Source organism: Rhinatrema bivittatum, chromosome 1 (assembly GCF_901001135.1).
Source record: "Rhinatrema bivittatum chromosome 1, aRhiBiv1.1, whole genome shotgun sequence".
NCBI lineage: Eukaryota > Metazoa > Chordata > Amphibia > Gymnophiona > Rhinatrematidae > Rhinatrema > Rhinatrema bivittatum.
In genome coordinates this window covers 646,643,014-646,664,604 of record NC_042615.1, presented here as the reverse complement: position 1 = coordinate 646,664,604, position 21,591 = coordinate 646,643,014, and positions in this window count along the sequence as shown.

The following is a 21,591-nucleotide window of genomic DNA, read 5'->3' as shown; positions in this document are numbered from 1 at the left end:
GAGTTTGAAAATATTGTACGATATTTTCAATATTCAGAAAAACAATTCACATCCCTAATTTGTGGTCCCTTATTCTGTATTAGGTAAGGGTCAATTTGTGTTCTGCCTGTGTGTGACAGAGGTGCAGTATTTTAGCTAGCATATAGTTTCTCTGTAGGCATTTGTAGCAGTCCATCTTGTTGTTTGTCCACTAGGTGGTGTATTAGTGTTTTAGAGCCTGGTGTAGTATATACATTGCTGCCTTTTAATAGTTGGTGTATTAGTATTTAAGGGCCTGGTGAACATTTGCATTGCTGCTTTTTCATAGATAAGTTTGCTGCTGTTTAAGTCCTGAATTACTGCTCTTATGGTATGGTATGGCAAAATTCTAGGTGGCAGTTTTTTGCAGGGGTTTGTATTAGTTCATAAAGGGCCAGATTTTCAAAGGGATACGCGCATACCCCCCGAAAACCTGTCCGAAGTTCCCCTTGCACGCGCCGAGCCTATTTTGAGTAGGCTCGGTGGCGCGCGCAAGCCCCGGGACGCACTTAAGTCGCGGCGGCGCATCATTTGGAGCGGGGCCGCAGGCGTGGTTCCAGCCTGGGGGCGTTTTGTGGGAATGGCCGAGGCCTCCAAAACAGCTCCCAGGCCGGGGAATCGCGCAGCCGGTGTGCGTGAGTTACGCCTGCTTTGAGCAGGCGTAATTTCTGAAATAAAGGTAGGGGGGAGTTTAGATAGGGCTGGGGGGGGGGGTTAGGTAGGGGAAGGGAGGGGAAGGTGGGGGGAGGTGGAAGGAAAGTTCCCTTTGAGGCCGCTCCGATTCCGGAGTGGCCTCAAAGGGAACGGAGACAGGCTGCGTGGCTCGGCGTGCGCAGGCTGCCGATTTTGGCCAGCCTTGCGCCCGCCGACCCCGGATTTTAATGGATACGCGGTGCTACGCGCGTATCTATTAAAATCCCGCTTACTCTTGTTTGCGCTTGGTGCGCGAACAAAAGTGCGCGTGTGTGTAACTTTGTAAAATCTACCCCACTGTGTTTGGCATTGGAGGGAAATTGTTTTACTGTTATTGAGGAGACACCAGAATCTAAATATATATATTTTTTGCATATCCTAGTTCTGTCCTACACATGATGCAAATCTTAAGATCCTGTGATTATTATGATTATTGCTATTTTATTATAGTAATGATATTTTCTGCTGTTCTGGAAAGAAGATTCATAAAAGAATACATTGATATTTGTTTAATTATGTGATTCAATTTGATATTTCTGTTGTGTTTTTTGTTTACTTTTTACATTATATTGTGTATTTATAAACTATAACAAATTAATACAGATTAATAAGACATTTTTAAAATTGGTAAGTGCTTGAAATATTTAATTTAAAAGATTTAAAGTATCACTCATGATGCATGATGGTTGTTGTACGCTACTTAGAAATGCATTGCCAGGTGCACGCTAAGGCATTATTTAATGAATAAGATTACAGCTGTATGCTTACTACCCCCCCCATGTAAACCTTGGGGGGCCCCCCAGATTCAGTTCTGGATACAGCACTGAGCAGCAGGCTCCTGCCAGTGGGGTTACTGCTTATTTGCTTGAGTTGAACAGAAGTGAGGGAGACTGTCTTTCCGTGCCTCAGATAGCTGTTTTCGACTTGGTGGGGAGTGCAGTGCTGCTAGGCTTAACCTGGGGGGAGAGGAGGGAATAGACATCGGAACGGCGTGGACCACCTGGGACCTGGTCTCCACCAGATTTTCTAGCTTCCAGGCCACGGAGGATCTTCAACATTTTGGCCAGGCCCACCAACTACTAATGCTGGCACAGAGAAGCTTTCACCCTCATAGGCTGTTTACAACAGAGTCTCAGTTAATTTCCTTTCTTTGGGATTTGTATTAGTATGACTTTCTGTGACCTTAAGCATTAATACAAGAAGGATGGGGAGGGGCGGGGGGGGGGGGGGCGCAATGGAGGTGCACAAACACAATGTCCTCTATGCGTCAGAGATTCTCACAGCAGGACTCAGCATTGGTGTGTTTTGGCCCTTGGATTGGTTTCTCGGGATGGGAAGGCAGAATCAGTGTGGTTGTTCATGTGTGGCCCAACTGGCAGTGTTGGGGACACAGCAGGACTCAGCATTGGTGTGTTTTGGCCCTTGGATTGGTTTCTCGGGATGGGGAGGCAGAATCAGTGTGGTTGTTCATGTGTGGCCTAACTGGCAGTGTTGGGGACACAGCAGGACTCAGCCTTTGTGTGTTGTGGCCCTTAGATTGACTTTTCAGATCGAGGTGGCAGCAGCAGTGTGGTTACTGAAATGTGGCCCAACTGGCAGTGTAGGGGACCCAGCAGGACTCAGCATTGGCATGTTTTGGCCCTTGGATTGGCTTTTCAGGCCGGGGAAGCAGCTGCAGTGTGATTATTGAAGTGTGGCCTAACTGATCATGTTGGGGACACATCAGGCAGATGCTGTCAGTCAATCACAGTCACTGGATGTTGCTGGATGCTGGATGTAGACCCCCATTGCTGTTATTGAGGCATGACAGGCAGACATGCAGAGCAGCCTAGAGGACATTCAAGTTCCTTTCATTCGTCTTGCTACTCGCAAGCTGGAAAGCCAAGGAAAGGCAGATTAATTTTAAAGAACATGAGCTTCTCCAAGTGTGGTGAAACCTTGGGGTGATGAGGGCTTATGATGTCTCCTCATGGAAAATTCTCTTTTGCTGGGGACACTCGTTGGGCAAGAGAGATTGCATTGAGCTATTCTCATTACGTCTGGCCAGGTGCTGGACTTGTGAGACCAATATGCCAGCACATCCGTCTCCATGTTTTTGATGGTCTCTGTGAGATAGTGTGTCCCTGAGATTTGAGATGCCTTCTCCTTTGCTGGTATCATACATGTGTCTTTCTTCCCATCTGCTTTCTCCGTCACCTTGGGGAGAAGTGAGAATTATTTTCACTTTATTGTGCTGGAGGGAGTTTACACGGCGATTACAGGATGCTGCTCTGACTTGAATACTGTCTGACCTAAGCAATGATGGCCTTTCTCCTATGCTTCATCCCTGCTCTGCCTCAATCTCTGGCACTCTAGTTGACAGATCTTCCTCTGTCAGCATGCTCTTCATGTGTCAGATTGCGGGCCTGCAGTGCGAATCTCCCTTTCACAAGTGGATTACATAATGTAGCGAGCGTGTATGTGGGCTTTGTGGTCAGAGGTTCTAGTCTCTCTGACACCTGTTTTTCCAAGTCTATCCCCCTGTCTTTTTGGTGTAATATGGTGACACCCCCCTCCCCCCCTTCCGCTACAGTGGCTGAGGTGCGATACTAAAAATGTAGTTTCATATGTTATTAGAGGAGTTACTCTATGAGGGAAACCAAGAAGGGAAGGGCAGAAAAGGAATTCTCCTTTCAACTGAGTGTCCCTTAAAATGGGTCCAAAACTCACTCAGCATGTGCCTCAGGGGGAGAGGGGTAAGGCAGAACTCAAATTACAAATGCAAAATTTAAATGTAACCTGAGGAAACCTCTCAGAGCATTCAAGATACTTCAAAACTGATTAATTTTATTTTCAAGCAAGAATTATCAATGTTGTATCTACCATGAATAATATCTTAACAACAAAACAGGATAACAGATGCTTATATAAATGATAACTAATAAGAACTCTCTTTTTATTTGTCTTAGCCCCAGAAACTAACAGAACTGGTTCTGAATAAAACCAAGATAACTATCAGATAAGTCCTCTATTTGTCCTCTCCTTTAACAGTGGACTATTAAAGATGGAGCTTTAAATCAATAATTGTTTAAAGGAGCTGATTCTTCGTGTAAACTCTTTTTTTTAGATGTTGTTACTGGAATCAGCTGAAGAATGATTCTTTGAAAAGAGACTTTTCTGGCAAGTCTACGTTAATCACTATTTACGTCTCTCTTTCTCCTGTTTCCTTTTACTTTTTCTGTCACTATTTGATTTTGTTTCTTAAATATCCTTCTTTATCTCTCTCATTCTCTGATTGTGATGTTCACTGTTGCCTTTTTTGTTTTTGAGTGTCTTTTCTTTTCCTTTAAAAGTCTCTGAAGGTATAAATGGTTTTGGGTCTAGCTAGACTTTCTTGTGGCTGGTGTCAGTGTACACTTATCTGTGTCCTTATTTGAGTAATTTGAGTGCCACAAGCTGGCGTTAGGGTGCGCTGGTTCTTTGTTCTCTCATCAGGTCTGGGGTTCAATGAAAGGGGCTGCTGCTTCTCTTGCATTCACTGCTTGTTAGCTGAGAGGCACTGGTAGATGCTATCTCAGGTACTCTTTTTTATCAAAATGTGCTGATATTCTCCTATGCTGAACTTTAAATAAATGAAAAACAGGATTCCTGACTATGCTAACACAATAAAGGAAACTAAAGTGCATACTAAGTGTTGTCTCACCGGCTTGGTGTCACTTAATACTAGTTCTTAGGGATGTGCATTCGTTTAGAATGAATTAGGCAATTTCAACAAAATTGTCTAATTTGTCCTGGTTCGGGAGAGCCGAATACCAAAGAAGAGTTTTTCCCAAAATTCAGGGAAAAATTTGTTTTGGGGTTAGCGCAGGGAGGAGGGGTACATTTATTTTTTAAAAAACCCAAACCGAACCCAACCCTTCAAATTTACTTAATTACAACCCCCCCCCCCCCCACACACACACACACACACACAACACACACACACATACACCACCACCACCATCTCGATCCCTCCCAAGACTTACTGAAAGCCCTGGTAGTCCAGCGGGGGTCCCAGGAGCGATCTTCTGCTCTCGGACCATCGGGCCTGCCAGGAATCAAAATGGTACTGGTAGCCCTTACCATGTGACAGGGGCTACCGGTGCCATTGATCAGCCCCTGTCACATGATAGGAGCAATGGACGGCTGGCACCATCTTAGAAAATGGCCACAAATATGATGAGCTTCCAGTTGGTGAGAGGTTGTATGTGTGCACTAGGTACAAAGAGTTCCTAGCCCTCAGATAATGAGTCTGATTTCTGGAAGCTACAGGGCAAACATGGAGGAGCTAAGGAAGACAGAGAGGTATATAAAGGAGACCTTCAGGGACACAGTAGACAATTCCCACTTCCAATCTGGCAGCTTCTGTGCTGCCTTGGAGAAGAAATGTCACCTGGAAGGAGAATATTAGTTTGGTGTGGCAGAAAACAATCCTGAAGCTAGGACTTGCCCTCAAAGTGATGCAATATTCTTTTGCTCAGAAGATAGGTTTCTAGGGGTATGTGCCCTGGAGGGAAGGCTTAGGATGGCCATTGTGTTTAGTGATTTGATTATTAGGAAGATAGGTAGCTGGTGGCAGGTGGACATGAGGATCGCTTGGAAACTTGCTTGCCTGATCCAAAGGTGGTGGACTTCATGGATCATAAAGAAAGGAATTTAGATACAGATGTCTTGGTTCATAACATAGGAAAGTGTAGGAGGAAGGTTCTGGAAGCCAAATTTAGAATTTTAGATTGAAAGTTAAAATACAAAACCTCCAGGTTAGCATTTTCAGAAGTGTTCCCCTTTCAAAATGCAGGAGTCGAGAGGCAGGCAGAGGTTCCAGAGTCTCAAATGTGTGGATGATGTAGGGAAGAAGGGTTCATGTTTGTTAGGAACTGGGCATCATTTTGGGGAAGGGGGATTCCTTTTCCAAAAGGATGGGCTCCACCTTAACCAGAATATAACCAGGCTTCTGGCACTAACCCTTAAAAAAAGAAATAGTGCAGCTTTTTTTTTTTTTTTAAATTGAATTTTAAACAATGATTACATTAATTATAATGTCTCCAGAAAAATACAGAGATTAGAAAAGAAAGAAAAAATAAACCATTACATCTGGTACAAATACTTTCAAGAAAAAAAGATATACTTTTCTCCTCTGTTTATCATAGGTAAAAAGGGAAGATCCAAGATGTTAAGAAGCAGATGTACAAGTAATAATCAATTTAACAAAGATTGCATTGCATAAGATAACCCATTACTATCTTTCAAATATAACCTAAACTCCCCTGGAGACAAAACTTAGGAGTGTGTATCCAGATAATCCCGAAGATGCAAAGGATCTGTAAAGACATATTTAGCATTTTGAAACTAAAGTATACAATTTGCATGGAAACCGTAGACTAAACTTTGCCCCTCTAGTTACCACCTCATTCCTCATAAGAAGAATTTTTTTCCTTTTCTCTTGGGTAGATTTTATGATGTCAGGAAAGACTCGCACTTGCTGTCCATGGAATTGTTGATCTGAATTTCGAAAGAAAAGTCTCAGTATAGAATCTCTTTCTGAGATATAAGTAAACATCACTAGTAAGGTTGCTCTTGATGTTATAGGTGTCTCAGTGGATTTTTCCAATAATTCTGTTAGGTTTAGTGACGATGTTTCCTCATTTGCTTGTATTTCCTTCTCTTTTTGATCTTTAGATAAAGGTATGTAGAAAGCTTTTGATATGGTTGGGATATCCTTTTCTTGTAGCTTCAAAATCTTTAAGAAATAATTTTTAAGCATTTCTTTAGGTGGGATAATACGAGACTTGGGGAAGTTCAAAAACCTCAGGTTGGATTTCCTCATTGTATTTTCAATCACTTCCATTTTATTTGACTGCATGATTTCTGACTTGATTAAATTGCCTTGAATTTCCTTAATTTTCTTTATTTCTTGTTCCATTCCTGATATAGAAGTTTCCATATGACTTGTCTTATTTTCAATACATTGTACTCTATTGGCCTGAACTTTTAACATTATGGAAATGGACTTGATGGATTTATCCATACCCAAATGTAACTTCCACACCTCCTGCAAAGTTATTTTTTCTGGCACAGTCATTGTCATCTCAGTAATATCTGGCATTATCACTCCTACCTCCAGGAGATTTCCTCTGGCCGCTTCTGTTTTCCTTCCCTTCTGATCCACGGCTCCTCGGCCCTTGGAGCCCTGCTCTGGGCTCTCCAAGTCGGTCAGTGTATCACTACCAACTCTCAGGGTCGGCGGGACCTCTAGGGAGGCTGGAACAGCTGAACTTCCAAAATTCTCCTCCGTTCTCTTGGGAGGTCCTATCGGCGGACTAGGGGTCCTAGGTGCTCCGGGGCTGAGGGATGTTTCCTCGGCCATCGCGATCGGCGTCTGCTTCTCGTCACTCTCACCAGCGGCCCCTCCCTCCGGTCTCTCAGTAACAGGCCTCGCAAATACCTCTTCGATCCGCGGCTGTCGTTCTTTGGATGTTGGCATTGAGGTAAGCTCTCGAACTCGAGCCTTCCTTTGAGTATGTGGACATCGTGGTAAGAGGCAATATATTTTATATATATTAATATATATTATAATTAATATATATATTAATAGAGATTAATTAATGAGATATTAAGGAATAAGATAATATAGAGTCAGATAGAGAGGAAGAGAGAGATATAGAGATATATATAAGTATATAGAGTAATATATATTAGTATATAATATATGAGAGTAATATATATGTAATCCTAGATTAGGAGATATTATTATATAAATATGTATATATAATATAATATATATATATATATAATATATATTAATTAATATATATTAATATATATATATTAAATAAATAAATAAATATAAAAATAACAGAAAGGCTTGAAGGAAATTTCTACCATGGCGCAAGAGAGTTCTTCTGCATGTGCTTATGCCACGCCGCCATCTTGGATCTCTGTAAGATAGTGCAGCTTTTAAACTAGATGATGAGGGAAAGTTAACCATTGCTCAGAAAAGCATTGTTCAGAGTGATGCATCTTTGAAGGATACTTAAGAGAACAGGAAATTAGGGCATCCCAGAAAAGAGGTTGTAATACATGCTAAAGTGCACCAGGTGCCTTTAAGTAAAGAGAAGACAGAGCAGAAAAATTTCAAATTATCCCTGTCAACCGATAAGCATGTTGTTAATGTAAACAAAAACATACTTATGTCACTATACAAATGCTAGAAATCTAAAAAAATAAGATGGGAGAGTTAAGAGTGTATAGCATTGGATGAATTGCTGATATTTATTGCTGATTATATTGAAAAATAAGACGCAAGGCCATGGAGGCATGCATCTATACATATGAAACTTACCTCATCTCTTTTCAAATTATTTATTAATTGTTTATAATAAAGTGGATAGTTCACAAGAACTTTAAATAAGGTGAGATTACAATTGTTTTGGGACACACATATAGCATTGGATGAAGACATAGATATAATTGGCATTTCATAAAAATGGTGGAAGGAGGATAACTAATGGGACATTGTGATACTAGGGCACAAACTATATTGAAATGATAGGAAGAATCAAATTGATGGAGGGGTGGCACTATTTATTAAAGAGGGTATTAAGTCAAACAGATGAAAGTTCTGCAGGAAGTTGCTGGTCTGCCGTACTGTTCCAGCTGTGTGGGTGGATCCGCACACGCCGCCCTCTGTCAGGGCATGGTTTCAGAGGATGGCCTCGTTTGTGCAATTAGAACATTTGGACTTTCTGGTGGGGCAACGAAAACCTGACAAGGAGTATGGGGCTTGTTGGTCCACTTATATCCAACTGTTACCAGCTGATATTCAAGAAGGTTTACGAGATAGTGGCTACACTTCTGGGTGGTCGTAACCCTGGCCTCTGTGGGATGGGTAGGGAGGGGCTGGGGGCAGGGGTGGGGTAGGCTGGGTCATGGATGTCTGTGTGGGATGGGGGTGTGACTGTGGTGTGTGAGAGATAGGCTGTGGGATGGTTTGATCTTGGGGGATGGGCATAAAAGTTGACAAAATATGATGGGACGGAGATATACCTGCTATTCAGCGATGTTTTTGTTTGTAACACCTGTTATGTGCATGTTCTTGTGATTTATAGTTTGTATGGTTTCACATTGTATGCTATTTGCAGCATGGTAATATTTCCTTACCAATAAAATCTATTCTGGAAAAAAAAAAAAAAAAAGAACATGCTAGAGATATAAAGTTCCTAGATGAAATAAATGACTCCTTCATAGAGTAGCTGGTACAAGAACCAACAAAAGGGGAAACTATTTTAGACATTCTCCTTAGAGGAACACAGGATGTGGTGCAAGAGGTAACAGTATTGGAGCCTCTGTATGGTAGTCTGTGGGAAAGTGAAAAATGACGTGTATCTGTAGCCAATGCTATAGCAATGAAAAAAAGTACTTTTTTCACTCCAGATATGACAAGCAACTAAAAATAGCTGGATTAGCAGTTTTCCCTAGCATGTAGGTTAAGTATATCATTATACCCATCAATATCTTTCTCCTCTAAGAGCCTGTCTCATCAAGATTTTTCCCATAAACACAGAATGTGAAAAAAATCTTTGTCAATTGCCCTTTTAAGAGTATTTAAACAGACTGAATATGGACTGAGAAAGATTTCCTAAGTTTTGTCTAACCAGACCTCTGATTTCAGATCAGTTGAGAGTTTCTCCACAGTCCTATTTATATATCATCCTCAGAATTTGCCTGTGAAGATGACAATTATGACAATGATTTACCCTGGCTACTTCTTTCAGAGGGTGATGAAAGAAATGTTAACAGTCTATCCTCTGACTACAGGCAGATCATTTCTTTCTTGGATTCCATGGTCACCTACATCCCCAGCACATTCATTTTCCCTATACTGCGTGAGAAACAAGAAGCATAATTAGGCTTTTATAAAAATAGCTCCGTTCCCAAGATGACAGGGGCAGGAGATTGCACCCATATGGATCAATGCTATCTAGATGTCAGGAAGGCATCTATTGCTACTGTAAGCACTACCATACTCTTAATATTCGGACATGTGGTGACTCTTATGTTCTGATGGACATCATGGCCAAAGTGTCCTGGATCCTGCAATTATGGTAAGACAGGGTGGGTTGTGTAAGTGCATATCTAGGTGGGATACATAAAAAAGGATAATCCTTAGTAAATGACTGTTTGGCAGAAGTATGTTTGATTGATTTGTCTGGTTGTTTCTGTCTCATGTGCTCTGCTAGATAACATTGGTTCTGGAGGTATCAAAAGAATGAGGTAATGGAGTCACTACTCCACCAGGCCAGATATAAAGCAAAACAATTAGTCTTCTGAAGATGAGGTTTCTATGTCTAGATCAAAGTGGAAGGTTGTTTTGTTTTGTGTTTTTTTTAACCTTTATTGAAGCAACAAAGTATGCAAAGTGTTTTATGGTGAGGTGGTCACACTTTATCCTTTTCCCTGTAAGGCTCCTCAAAAAATAAAATTACCTGCACATTACTGTCTGATCCCTTTTGCTTTCTACATCATAGAGTTAATTCATCATCTCAGTGTCACATGAGCTCACTCCTGGCACTGTTTCAAGAGATCTCATTATTTTTTGATGTCTGTGATGGATTAGAGATGAAAATATTGCTGGCCTAAGGGTTCACTAGCTTTGCCTGTCATATTTGTCAACTACAAACCATCTCTGCAGAAAGGTTGTAAGGTCATGTGGGATAGTAGGCCATTAAAAAGATGTTCCATTACTTACACTCAGATCAAGGAAATGTAAGGTAACAAGTGTTATAGTTATCCCATGGGATCCATTCTCTTTGTTATGCACCCAAGAAAGAAAAATCAAGATGACAGGAAAAACAGAAAAAGCATTCTCAACACTCAGACACGTCTCCCTCTCCCTCTGTGGTAGAGAAAGGTGCTTGGTTGGGCAACCTCACAGGCAATTCGGGGAGCAATGTGGTTGAGAAACAGCTCAGAAGTACAAGTAAGTAAAACAAAAAGACAGAAAGACGACGAGAGAGGAAAGACAAGGAAATGATCTCTGGTCTCTAGTCCCTTCAGATAAGATGCTTTTTCAGAAGGAGAGTTTTAAGGTTCATGCAGTTATCCTTTTAGTCACAGAAGAGTGAAGGAGGAACAAAGTATAGATAAATGTTCTGAATATTGTAAGAATTTTGATGTAACCAGGAAACTGTAAAACAGCAGCAATGTCTTTCCTATGAAAAAAATCAGTGTGTGAAAACAAGACACTGGGGCCGATGTAATGAGACTCGCGGTAAACCAGGCGCTGGTTGTCAGCTTGGGTTTTGATCACTGTGGGCGGCTAAAGCTGGTGTCTCCATGGGATATAAAAAAAAATAATAATTACGCAAATGATTTGTGCGCACAAATCCACGCACACATGAAGAAACGCTCGAACATATGCACAGTAAGGCCCTACGTAATAAGCGGCTGCATCCACGTCGATAATCCGTGCCGAAAATATGCCTTTAAAAGCAAATGTGGCTAGCGACCAGGTCTCTCTTTTTAATGAAATTATGAACCTGGAATAGGAAGGCATATATTTCTGATAACTGTGTGCTGCAGAAAACAAGGCAAATATAATAATTCACACCGCATGCCACGACCTCTGTCACTTGCCACCACTTCCGCTGCTATCATCCTTTGGCGAACCCACAGGTTATACCAGAGCATCAGGAACAACTGGATACAATCTGAGATCTTCATAATAATATCAGAGCTGCATGGACTGACAACACACCACCTCAATGCAACAATGGAATAAAATGCCCCTCAAGTTGGCGCTTTCACTTAATCCATGCCCTGACCATGGTGCTAAAAAACCCTCATTAAAAAACCCGCACTAGCATTCCTCCCTGCTGTGCGCAGGAAAATACATGTACAAACATGTGTATATGTACATACAAACCTGTGGCAGCTTCGACACAACATATTACCTCAGCTCCACCGTGATTATAATCTTTGTGACTGTCAGCTATATCTGCCCAGTTTAAGCCATGGTTTTACTACTACTTAACCCTTCTACTTAACACTACTACTACTACTGCTATTTTACACTACTAAGTAGCGGTGACTGAATACCCAGTTCCGTTCAGTGGCCACCACTTAGCCAGATAAGTACTTGCATAATTCAAACTAAGCAAACATTTGTACAGAAATTATATTATAAAGATGGCCCTGATGCTTTTTATGACAAAAAAGACTTTGCCTTTATTAAGTATCTCATGATACATCTGGGAAAATTGATGTTTTAGAAGCAGGGAAAATTACTCTTGAGGAGGAAGAACATCTTCATCATCCATACTTCATCCAGTTCAAAAATGAATGTTGCAAATAATGTTGACCTAGTTTCTATCTCATCCTGAGAATTCTGTAAAAAGGCCGTTAGGTCAGCAGCACCAGCAGACGCATCAATGTCCATCAAAGTTACATTAGACTCTGTTGCAAGGTAAAAAAAACTTTAGGAACAGGTGGGACTGACTCAACCAGAATCTTCAAAAATGTAACATAGAACCTCTTCATCATATACAAAGAGATGCTTTCATAAGCTCTCTCTAGCATGTCAGGGTGCATAGGCAACTTCTCTGTGGAGCTTTTGCTGTATTTTTACTTTATAAGAATTCTTGTGGATGGTTGTTGTTCTTTAAATTTTCTTGGCCTACTATTTTAAAAAAAAAAATCTTTGGTCACACATTTTCTTTCAAATTAGTTTTAAAAACAGTTTTTGTATCCTTGCAAGCTATAGCAGAAAATAATATTTACTATGTTGTTTATCTTTTGATATCTTATAAAGTTTTTGTTCAGATTTTGTTGATGTATTTTGCTCTTGCTCTGGAATGAAAAAAGCACAATGTGCTATATTTTTCATTTATGTACCTGAGAACTATTTAGAAGTTTTCTCTTATAGCTATAAAAAGGTTTACTTACATTTGATAGGTTTACTCTCAGAAAAGTCTCATGGCCTTTTATTTTTCCCTTTTGGGGGTCTCACTACATAGTGCATGCTGGTCCGTGTTCACTGGTGTATCCGGCTCTGGTACAGAAACATTTCATAGATGGACACACATTTTTCTTATTACAATAGTTTGAAAAAGTATTTTGTAACCTTGCAAAACTATAACAGAAAAAATACTATTGTTGCTTACCGTTTGGTTTCTTGTAAGGTGACTGCTAAGAATTTTTTGGTGTATTCAGTTTATTCAGTTCTTGTTTTGATATGAAAATAAAAATCACATGGTTATATATTTTTCATTTACATACCTGAGAACTATGTGGAAGTTTGCTCGTCTAGCTATAAAAATGTTTGCTTCCTTTTCATGGTTTGCTCTCAGAAAAAACTGTGTGGCCTATTAATTTTTTATTTTTTTTGGCATCTTGCTACAAGGTGGATGCTGGTCTGTGTTGGATGTTGTATACTGTCTTGTTGCAGAAATATTTTCTTGGTCTAATATTAAAAAAATAAAACCACATATGGTCACACATTTTTCCTTTTATAATAGATTGAAAACATATGTGTTGCTATGCCGTTCGCAGAGCCCATCCCACGAGCAGCTTCTCACCTCCAGTCCGATGCCATCTGCCGTTGTCTTCGCGGCTGGGAGCTGCTGCCACTGCTGCCTGCTGGCTGGATGCTGGCCCTGCTCTCCCTGCAGTTGGGGAGCCGCTGCCGATGCTGCTCTCTGCGGCATGAAGTGCCACCACTAACTTTGACTCTTGTGCAGCTGGGGAGCCGCTGCCATTGCTGCTCTTTGCGACATGGAATGCTGCTGTTGTATTCCACCTCCTGCCACCGCTGTATTCCATCCCCTTTGTGGCAGAGATGCCGCCGATGCTGCTGCTTCTGCCTTGCCACTGGGCTCCACATAGGTTTGTGCGTGTGCCTCTCTTCAACTTTTAAAGGGCCAGCAGTGGGAAAAGCCCCGTGGCTCCAATTGATGATGTCATCCCTTTTCGCTCCTGCAGCTCTATAAAAGGGTTTTCCTCTACTTCCTCAGGGCCTTCACAAGGGATTTAATGGTCATCCATGGTGTATTTCCCTTTGACGTCTCCTATGGTCTTCACTTTGTTTGGATGGTCTTCATGTTGCTCGCTGGATGTTCCTGATCATCTTGTTCCTGTTCCTTTCCTGGTTCCTGGCTTCCTTGTCCCATCAGAGCTTCCTTGTCCCATCAGAGCTCCGTTCTGTGTTCCTGGTCTCCTGCATTCTCTTTGTCCTGTCTTCTGGATCTTCGTCTCATCCAACTCTTCAATGAAGTTCCTGATGTTCCAGGCCTTCATTTCAAGGTCAGCCTTCTGGATTCTACCTCATCTTTCCTCCAGGCATGCCAGCGTCTTGGTCCGTGACCAGCCATGGGCGGCTGTGTAGAGTGCTTCCTGGCACAGGGCCTGTTTCCAAGTCCATCTTCACTGGATCAAGTCCTCGGAGTCCTTCCTTGTTTTAGAGTTCCAAGTTCCAAGTCAAGTCTTGAGTTCCTGTTCGTATTCCTAGTTCTGGGCTTTGTGGAGCTTGTCCAGTCAGTAGATCGCTTTTCCTTGTTCCATGCCTTGTTCCTCATTCCAAGTGATGTCCTGACTCCTATCCTTTTCTGAGACTCATTCCTGAGCCTGTCCCACACCCCATGTGATCCACGACTAACCTGTGGCAGGTGGTGTAGGGCATGCAGTGGGACAGCGTGGTCCGTGACCAGCCCATGGGGGGCTGTGTAGGGCGTGCTGAGGTGTGGTGCCCCAGAAAGCTGGACTCCTCCTGTTTCTGACTCCCTGTCTCCAGTTCCAAGCCTTCCGAGTCTTCATCTCAAGTTCCAAGTCCTCTCAGTGTCCGTCCAAGTTCCATGTCATGCCATGTTCTGTCTTCGGCTTTCATCTGTCTGTCGCACAAGCCAAGTCCGAAAGGGCTATCAAGTGGCTGGATGTCTACATCAAGACCAGCATTGTGTTGTTGGGTCTCACTTTGCGCGTTCAGGCTCAGCGGAGGTCTGAGTGAGCTACGTTCCAAGATCCAAGCTACGTTCCAAGTTCCAAGCCCAGCTGTGCCTGAACCGCTCACCTCCCATGGTGTCTTCCTTAGAGTCCCGTCCTGAGGTTGCGCCGTGGTTCAAAGGCTCACTTTCTCTCAAGCAAGCATCCACATTTCCTGCATTTGCAACAATATGAAAAATCAAGATACATCAAAACCATTACTTGCATTTTAATTTTCTTCTTTGCCGCAGTTTAGTAAGTGAAATCTTATTTATAAACTTTGTCTTTTGCCTCTCATTGTTTGAAGAATCTATTCCTGTTTCAGCCTCTTCAGACCAAACAATCTGCAGACTGATGAACCTTTCTGGTCACAGGATGTACCTTTATTCCACACAGGGGCATAAACCACAGCAGTCCTTAAAAGTGTTGTGTAGTACATCACAAAACTGGTTGCCCATTCTGTCATGTGATGTACCTACACTAGCCCTTACAGTAATGTTAGTTAGTTCTCTTGAATGGGGGTTATTATTATTAACCTAGACCCTTCAATTCCCTCCAAAACCATTTTTGTTTTACCCTGATTAGATTACTTATTCACAGATCTTGAGTCCAGATGTCTGTCCCAATTAGGTCCTTAACTAGCCATTCTCCTAGTTCATGAAATTACTGCATCCTCCAGTTTACACAGCCTGAGCATGGTGGTAAATGAAGATTAATAAACCTATTAGTATCACCTGCTAAACTTGTTTGTATGGGCATGCTCTTTGTCTCCCAAAGTTTGGCCTCTCATTCGGGCAGATACAGTACAGTGCGCTCTGGTGAAGTGCACTGTTAACCCGCATTTGGATGCGCGTTTTGGATGCGCTAGCTTTACCCCTTATTCAGTAAGGGGTAATAGCATGTCGAAAATACGCATCCAACCCCCCCCCCCCCCCCGAGACTAAAGCGCCCGCAACATGCAAATGCATGTTGATGGCCCTATTAGTCATTCCTGCGCGATACAGTAAGTAAAATGTGCAGCCAAGCCGCACATTTTACTTTAAGAAATTAGCGCCTACCCAAAGGTAGGCATTAATTTCTGCCAGCACCGGGGAAGTGCACAGAAAAGTAGTAAAAACTGCTTTTCTGTGCACCCTCTGACTTAATATCATGGCGATATTAAGTCGGAGGTCCCAAAAGTTAAAAAAAAGTTAAAAATTTAAAAAAAAATGTAAAATGGGCCCACGGATTGAAAACAGGATGCATAATTTTGCCGGCGTCCGGTTTCCGAACCCATGGCTATCAGCGAGTTTGAGAACAGACGCCGACAAAATTGAGCGTTGGCTATCAAACTCACTGACAGCTGCCGCTCCTGTCCAAAAAGAGGCGCTAGGGATGCGCTAGTGTCCCTAGCGCCTCTTTTTACCATGGGCCCTAATTTAAATAAATTAATTTACTGAATCGTGTGCACAGGAGAGTGGCCTGTGCTCGCGCCGGGAGAGCAGGCACTTGCCCGCTCTCCTGCGATTTTTATTGTATCGAACCAATTGTTTTTAACTGTTATAAAGATAAAACCTTCCCTAGATCCTTAAAACACACTTGACACAGATGTTAGTTCAAATATATATTCATGACTATATATTGTCTTTCTATCTGGGATTGTGCTCTCATATGACCACTATCACATGTTAGTTATCACATGTTTATTTCTACTTGTACATGTCCATGCATGTCTATGTGAACTACATGGTTTGCAGTCATCATAGAAAACCAGCCTATAGTTTCATTGAATTTTAACACATTCTTTTTACACTGTGTAGGTGCTATACAAGTATTTGTAAAATACAGTGGTCTGTATTTTAAAGAACGTAATGCTTGTTTTATTTACTTTTTGCTCGTCTGAGTTCTAGCACTGACCCCCCCACCCCACTCCCACACACACTCTGCTTTTAATCATTATGACTACTACCAAAGATCTGTTGTGCGCTCCATCCGTGGTGGAGCCATGGACGGTCCTGCTCACCTCGCTCGCGCTCCAACAGGCCCTGGTTCAACTTCTCCTGTAGCCGCAGCCAGTTGCTGCCGTCCCTGGCACTCCTCGTCAGCGTCTGCTGCTCCATCTGGGCCCTCGACCTCCCAAGGCCACCCTGCAGGAGTCTCGCAGGCCCTCGGCATCCTCCCTCGTCGGGACCATGTCCCTAGGCGTGCGCACCGATCCCGCGGCCCTTTCAAGGGTCCACGGCGGGAACTCACTCCATGGCGCACGGAGATGATGTCACCTGAATCAGCTACTTAAGGCGGGGCCCTTTCCACAGTTCCTAGCCTTGGTAAATGGGTCGTCACCATTGTGTGAGCTAGTTGCCGTCCTTGTTCCTGCATTCCTGTGCTTGTTCCAGTGTTCCTGCATCTGTTCCTGTTCCAGTGTTCCTGCGTTTACTCATAGAAACATAGAAATGACGGCAGAAGAAGACCAAACGGCCCATCCAGTCTGCCCAGCAAGCTTTCATACTTATTTTTTCTCATACTTATCTGTTACTCTTTGCCCTTATTAGTAACTTTTTGGTTCTAGTTACCTTCCACCCCTGCCATTGATGTAGAGAGCAGTGCTGGAGCTGCAACAAAGTGAAGTATCAAGCTTAATTGGTTAGGGGTAGTAACCTCTGCAATAAGCAAGCTACTCTCATGCTTATTTGTTTACCCAGCCTGTGCAATTCAGTTCTTGTTGGTTGTTGTCTGAATATAAATCCTCTTTTCTTCACCCCCCTGCCATTGAAGCAGAGAGCTACTCCTGTGTTCCCGTGGTCCTTCCTGGTCTAGCTCATCTGTTCACCATCAGCCGTGCACCTCTACTCTTCGTGGGCACACCTCTCCATCATCTCTCTGGGAGACCCCCAGAGGCCCACCTTCGCCTAGGCAGTCCGGGAATCCAAGGGCTCAACCCACGGAGCCCCGGGGCTGTTATTGGTGAAGTTCCAGCTAGCTTCTGTCTCCTTGTGTGATCCACCTCCTGGTGGTAGGCACCCTCTGGGTCCCCTCAGAGGGCCGTACCAATCCTGTGCCAGGCCAAGGGTCCACCTCCTGTGCAACAAGATCTGCTCAAATGTCACACTGAATTAAATTAGGATTAAATGGTCTGTTTTCACAGTGGAAAAAGGTAAACAGTGGGGAATCTCTGGGATCTGTTCTTGGACCAGTACTTTTTAACTTATTTATAAATGATCTGGAAAGGGATATTATAAATGAGGTGATCAAATTTGAGGATTACCCAAAAATATGCAGAGTAGTTAAATCTCAAGCAGATTGTAATAAATTGCAGGAGGATCTTACAAGACTGGAAGACTGGGTTTCCAAATGGCAGATGAAATTTAACATGGACAAATGCAAAGTGATATATATAGAGAAAAATAACCCTTGCTGTAGTTACATAATGTTAGGTTCTATCTTAGGAGTTACAACCCAGGAAAGAGATCTAGGTGACATAGTGGATAATACATTGAAATTGCTGGCTCAGTGTGCTATGGCAATCAAAAAGGCAAACAGAATGCTAGGAATTAAGAAGGGAATGGAAAATAAAATGATGGATGTCATAATGCCTCTGTATTGCTTCATGGTGAGACCACAAATTCTGTATGCAATTCTGGTCGCAACATCTCAAAAAAATATAGTTGTACTGGAGAAAGTGCAGAGAAGGGTGACCAAATTGATAAGTAGCATGGAACGGCTGTCCTATGAGGAAAGGCTAAGGACATTATTATTTTTTATTTGTTTTTATATACTGACATTTGATCGAAATATCACATCGGTTTACATGTAACTGAACATAAATAAGGCAGGGGCTGATTATTTTACATTGTAACATTGTAACTTAAATAATAATTTAGAAAGATAGATTTACATTGTAACATTGTAACTTAAATAATTTATAGAGATAGATTTACATAGTAGCTTAGAAGGTTAAATGACATAGTAACTTTCAGAAATTTAAATGACATAGTAACTTTCAGAAATAACAGTTAACTTGTGACTTGGAGAAGATAGAGGGATGGATGGGGTAGCATAGAGGATTAGATATGTACAGTTATTTTACAAGGGGAACCACAGCGTGGTTGACGGCGGACTGGGGAAGATTCATTTCAGAGTAGGGGAGGGGACCTGGGCAAGGGGGCTACATTTCTGGTAGAAGGCTTTTAGGAAGAGCTAGGTTTTGAGGTGTTTTTTGAAGATTTGAGTAGAAGGTTCATTTCTAAAGAGGGGCGGGAGGGAGTTCCATAGCGTGGGGCTGGCGACAGATATGGCTCGTTTTTGGGTAGAGGTGAGGTGCGCTGTTTTGGAGTTGGGGACGATGAGGAGCCCAGAAACCAAGGATCTGAGGTTTCTGTGTGGGGTATATGGGAGTATGGCAGAGTTTAACCAGTTCATATTATTGTTGTGTCTATTAAGTTTAGAAAAGAGACACGTGAGGGGAGATATGATAGAGGTCTACAAAATCATATAAATTGGTTATTTACCCTCTCAGATAATAGAAGGACTATTGGACACTCCATGAAATTAGCAAGTAGCTCATTTAAAATAAATTGAAGAAAATTCTTTTTCACTCAGTGCATAGTTAAGCTCTGGATTTCATTGCCAGAGGATGTGGTTACAGCAGTTAGTGTAATTGGGTTTAAAAAATGTTTGGATAAGTTCCTAGTAGAAAAATCCTTAAACTGCTATTAATTAATAAGCAATAGTAGCTTGAGAATTATTTAATGTTTGGGTATATGCCAGGTATTTATGACTTGGATTGGCCACTGGTGGAAACAGGATACTGGATTTGATGGTCCCTTGGTCTGACCCAGTACAGCATATGCTATGTTATGTTAATGTCTGCTAGGCAGGCTCATTGTGTATGCATATTCACACTGTAGTCTTCTGAGGGAAGAAAGGAAGGGGAGATTATTCCCTATCACTATGCACAGAATATGAGAGAGAGAGAGGGGGAAAGAGCTTCCTGCTATGTCACAGATAGTAATTTTGAAATCCGGGGTCAGGAACTTTATTTTCGGTTCTGTGAGCACCCCTGGTAACAGTTGTTTGGACTTCCAGTGATGTAATCAAAAGGTGGCTAGGACACATTAATTCTGTTTTCATCAAAAATATCAGGGCCATTTCTGATTACATTGTAGGGGGAATAATTTTGCCTGGTGATGTCATGAAAAGCAGCCAAGTGCTATTCCCAAGGACATCTTAGGGAGTGTTGTTTGGAGTAGACTGAGGGTATGGATCAGGGGTGGGGCATGGGCAGGACTACTTCATTTCTATAGGAGCGTACATGGAGTTATGGGTATGGTTGAGGTATGAGATGAGCTGGTGGTGTTGTTGGGGGAATGGAATGCGTGGGGCTACACCCATTCATTCTATGAAAGTATAGGGTCTTGGGTACAGTTGTTGGTAGGGCTTAGACAGGAAATGAATGGTGATTGGCTAATGTCATCTTTATCTCACATGTAAGTCAGTTTGATGGATGGTTTACCCAGTATACTACTAATATTCTATGATCTCTCAACTGTTGTCATTCTTTTCATACCATACAATCAAGTCATCTACATAACGCAACATGTACATCCATCTTCCATGTTCATGTTTAGAATAAAGACATGGGTCAGCTTTTTCTTGCTTAAATCCCATGCTTCTCAGCATCTCAATCAGTTTGTCAGCACATGCTTTAGCAGCTTGCTTTAGGCCTTATATGGATTTTTGTAGTCTATATACTAGTCTTTATTTGCCTGGTTCTTCAAATCCTGGTGGGCGATACAAATAAATATCTTCTTTAAGCTCACCATGCAGAAAAGCAGTTTATCTGTGAAAATGTACCACTTGTAAATTTTTGCTGGCTGCCATGCAAAGCAGGATTCTTATGGTTGTGTGCTTCAGGACTGCTGCAAATATTTCGTTCAAGTCAATGCCATACTTTTGCATGTAGCCTTTGGCTGCCAATCTTGCCTTGTATATTTGTACATTTCCATATGTATCATATTTATGACCTTGTTTACTAAGCATTTTTCCCATAGATATAGAATTGGAGAAAAACCTTAGTAAATCAGGCCCTTAGTTTTAAAAATCCAACAGCATCATACAGTTTGCATGCCTCTTGTCAATTTAGTCAGTGTCCTTGTCTTATTTTTATGAAGAACCTCATTTTCTTCTTTTACTGCATTTCTCCATTTTTCTGCCTCAGGAGGCATGTTCTCAATGTCTCTCCGTGAAGTTGGCTCAGATGCATCCTTTTCTTGAACTGAGAAGCATATGAGTTGGGTTAGATTTCCTATATTTGATCTTTTAGATCTCCTTAGCTTTGGTTCTGTTTCTATGAGGCTGATGCAAAAAAAGTGCACTGAAAGTGGGTGCTGAGTGTTCAGCACCCACTTTCCTAATGCACCCCCAGATACCTCCCCTGGGGGCTCGATGCAATATTTAAATTAGGGCTCACGCTGTCAAGGAGGCACTAGGGTGATTGCGCGCCCCTAGCACCTCCTTAACAGCGAGCGCCCAAGAGATGTCCGCTGTCAGCGGCTGTATGCCGGTTAAGAAAACGGATGCTGAATTTATCAGTATCCATTTTCCTAACCAGCACACATCCATGGGTTAGGAAAACGCACGCTGATAAGTTCAGAGTCTATTTTCTGAACCTGATCGCCGGCACTGTTTGTGACATGCCCTAAGTTCTCTCCCCCTGAGGGAGTTTAGGGCGGGTCAGAAAGAGTGAATAAATCAATATTAAAGTGTCAGGCATTTCATATTCATTTATTCACTCCTTCACTTTATTTATTTGATTGACAGTTTTTCTATACCGTCATTTGGAAGTACCATCACAACGGTTTACAAATCGGACAATAAAAGTACAAAATAACAGAATTATAATTAAGTACT